Source organism: Leuciscus leuciscus (assembly GCF_965113295.1).
Source record: "Leuciscus leuciscus genome assembly, chromosome: 15".
Lineage (NCBI taxonomy): Eukaryota > Metazoa > Chordata > Actinopteri > Cypriniformes > Leuciscidae > Leuciscus > Leuciscus leuciscus.
In genome coordinates, this window is record NC_138739.1 from 5266658 (window position 1) to 5270776 (window position 4119).

Here is a 4119-nt window from a genome sequence, read left to right on the forward strand (position 1 = left end):
ACACACACAAGCACACACTTGCTTTCCAGCGGCCACACACACACACAATGTTCTCCAGCAGCCACACACACACACTTGCTTTCCAGCAGCCACACACACACACAATGTTCTCCAGCAGCCACACACACACACACACACACACACACAAGCACACACTTGCTCTCCAGCAGCCACACACACACACACCCACTGCTCTCCAGCGGCCACACACACACACACACTGTTCTCCAGCGGCCACACACACTGCTCTCCAGAGGCCACACACACACTGCACTCCAGCCCCTCCCCCGCCCTCCCACACCCACACCCACACCCACACCCCCACACCCACACCCACACCCACACCCACACCCACACACACCCACACCCACACACACCCACACACACCCACACACACACGTTTGCAGCCGCAGTCGCCATACTGATGATGATGTGAACAGGAAAATTTTTTTTTTATGTTTATTTTTTTTTATGTGAACAGTATTTCACTGAGTATCCGAGCAGCGGATGCTAATGCTATCGCTAATGCTGAGACTGTGGGAAGAGGAGCTGGATCATGACTGACCCCTACAGGCCAACAGCGAATTACACCTCATCAAAGCCCATTTAAATCTGATCATTGCAAAGTTATAATGCAACATAAGACATGTGATGCTGCAAGGTCATGATGGATGGATGCTAGTTTTTGCAGCCATGGATTTTAAAGAAACAGTTCAGCCAAAAAACTAAATTATTATTAACCCTCATGTCTTTTCAAACCTGTATGCGTTTCTTCTCCCAATAAAACACAAAAGTAGATATTAGCAAAAATGTCCAAGCTTCTGTTTTCCATAAAACAAAAGTGCATTGCAAAAAAATTAGTTTCTTCCTCAGTATTTTCAACTTGTTTTCCAATCCAAAATACCTATTCTTAAATCAAGATATACATTTACCTGAAGCAAAAATGACTTAATATTAATTCATCTTAAATCTTGTTTTCTGGAACAATATATATGCCCATTGTGTAAGAAAAATAACCTTAATCCAAAAACAAGCTTATTTGTTCTCATTGGAAGATACTTTTCTTGTTTTAAGCATAAATAAGTTCATTTTAATATCTTAAATCATGCTTTAAGTATTTTATGTTTAGATATATAGACTGGAAAACAAAAATACTGAGGAAGAAAATCTGAATAAAAAAAGGATAAAAAAGTAGTCAAGTTAAGTATCTTGAAGTAATATTTTCATTAAATAACAACGTAAACTCGGTTAAAACTATAATGCATTATAGTTTTAACCGAGTTTATGTTGTTATTTACTGTAAATATTCTCCCAGCTCACGTTCATTTGAACAAAATTACATATTTGACACTAAAAATATAAAATGTACACATTCATTTTAGTCTGTTCTTGATATAAATCTATCGTAAGGCTAATCTCAGGAGTCATTCAAACCACTTTAATCACATTTTTATTGTGCTTTTTTGTTCTATTTGGAGTTTGGACTTATTACAACATAAATAATAAAAAAAATTGGTAGGAGAAACATTAGGATAAGTAAAAAATGACTAAATATTCTGCGGTTTAGCAAACACCAATTCTGACAGAACAAAACAAACTGTTTTGTTAAAAAACACACTCGCAACCAAAACACTGTGTGTTTAAGTGTGGAAAACATAGTTATGATTTATTCTAAATCATATAAAACTACGCCTCACTGATTTAGGACTTAACAACTAATTGATTAAGATATGAATTAGTACTTCACAAACATGCCAATCAAAAGTCTGGAGATGTCTAATTCTGAGCGTGCCGTTTTAGCGGGACAGGAGGACACTTAAGGGTAACGAGAAACTCTGGATCAATATTCAAAGCTATTAATGCACAGATATGAAGTGAGATTACTCTGACAGAGACTGAGGTTATTCAGAATGCTATAATTGAATCATTATCTGCAAAACGTGAGGTTCTGAAGAGGCTAATTTGAGATTTAAATCTGTAGTGGGAAAATACATTGTACTTTAAAATACAGATGTATTACTATTTAGCAGCTGAGTTACTGTTAACTAAAGCAGAAACTATCAAAAAAATTTTTTTAAATAATCATTAAAGTTGAAATAAAATTAAATATTGTGATAAACTCAAACTTTATTCCAGTTAGTTTCTAAGGCAACACTTCTAGTTTTGAAGTACTATGTTGAAGTACTAAAATTACTAAAATTTAAATTTAAATAAAGCTAAATAGATATATTTCAAAGAAAAACTAATGAAAATTACAATATAAACTATAAATGGAAAACTTAAACTTAAAAAAAAACTTAAATTAGAAATGTTGCTTTGGCAACAAACTGAAATAAAGTTTGTAGAACTAAAGTTGAAGTACTGAAATGACTAAAAATCTGAAAAAAAAGCTAAAAGATATATTTAAAATAAAAACAACAATATAAATATTACATGAAAACCTAACTTGAAAAACATTTAAAAAAAATCAGAAATCAGAAATACTAAAATTACTTAAATAAAAATAAAGCTACATAGATATTAAAAGAAGAACTAATAAAAATTGTGGAAAAACTTAAACTTGAAAAAACATCAATTAGAAATGTTGCTTTGGCAACTAACTTAAAGTTTGTACAGTAACTAAAGTTAAAGAAAAATTACAATAAATAAATAAAGCTAAAAGATATATTTAAAATAAAAACGACTATAAATATTACATGAAAAACTTAAACTTAAAAAACTTAATAAAAACGTACTTATGTTATACTCATGTATTATTATGAAAAACTTAAAAATGTTGAAATAGAAATAATGCTATAGATATATTTCAAAGAACTAATAAAAAATGACAATATAAACATTACGTGAAAAACCTAAATTTAAAAAAAAAACTTGAAACTTTGCCAAATAACTACAAACAAATAAAGTTTGTAACTAAAGTTAAAGTAAAATTACTAAAAAAGTTAAAGTAAAAAATAAAGCTAAAATATATATCTAAAATAAAAACACATTTTATATGAAAAACTTGAGTTTATACTTAAAACAAAGAACAGAAAAAAATCTGCCAAATGGCATAAAGTCCAGTATTTCATTTTGTTTTCCAGTCCAAACATCAAAATATTCTAAAACCAAGACACATTTACTTGAGAAGCAAAATGACTTAAGATCAATAAATCTTAAATCTTGTTGTCTGATAATTAAATGAGTTTATACTTAAAACAAAAACCCAAAAAATCTGCAAAATACCAAAGTATGTTACAGGTCTAAGTCAATAAAGCGCTGGCAAACACCAATGCAAAACTTTGGAAACTTCACATTTTATAAGTGCTACTAAAACTTGCATTAAGTCCAGGTTTGCCAAAGACTCTTAGGCTTTTATAGAAGCGGACACTAAAAGCAGAGATGAAAGTCGAGCATGCAGACGGTGTCAGGGGGAATCAAAGACCAGGTAAATAAAGGTGAATAAAGATCAGGAACCTGCTTTCTATGGCTTTCAATGGTAGATGGAGTGGACCGGGCCAGCGGGCGTTTGACATTTCCTTGACATTTCTTTTTCATGCATTTCTGCTTTATCGAGGGAAAGGAATACAACCCATTTTTCCTTTTTACAAACATGAATTTAAGAAATCCCTAATGGAAACTGCTGAAAGGCAACCTTTGTTGAAGCACAGCTCAGAAACACTGTCCGTTCTGCTGGGGAATAATAATAATAATAAAAAAAAGTGTGAAACTGCAATATCACACTGTGTTAGTGTTGTTGTCACAATGGACAAGATTATTCCAGTCTAGTCAAATAACACGGCAGCTTTTAGATTAAAAACCCCGCGAACACGCTGCGACTTTGACAGAACTTGTGAGGACGACGAATGCTCGAAAGAAACTATAACGTGTTCCTTACAATCACACCTGTACTTTCAGCACTGAGGGATTCAACACAGCTGATCAATAACGCCATTTCTAGCACTTTAACTAAGGCTAGAAATGCTAGCAGTTTTAACGTCTACATTCATCCGGATACATTTGAAAAACTGAGTTTTCGTTTCAAAACGCTCTCCGTCCACTAGTGTTTCAAGCGTTTTCGCTAAATTCACGCCCATACAAGTTTACTGAGATGATACAGACAGAACAAGACATGATCAA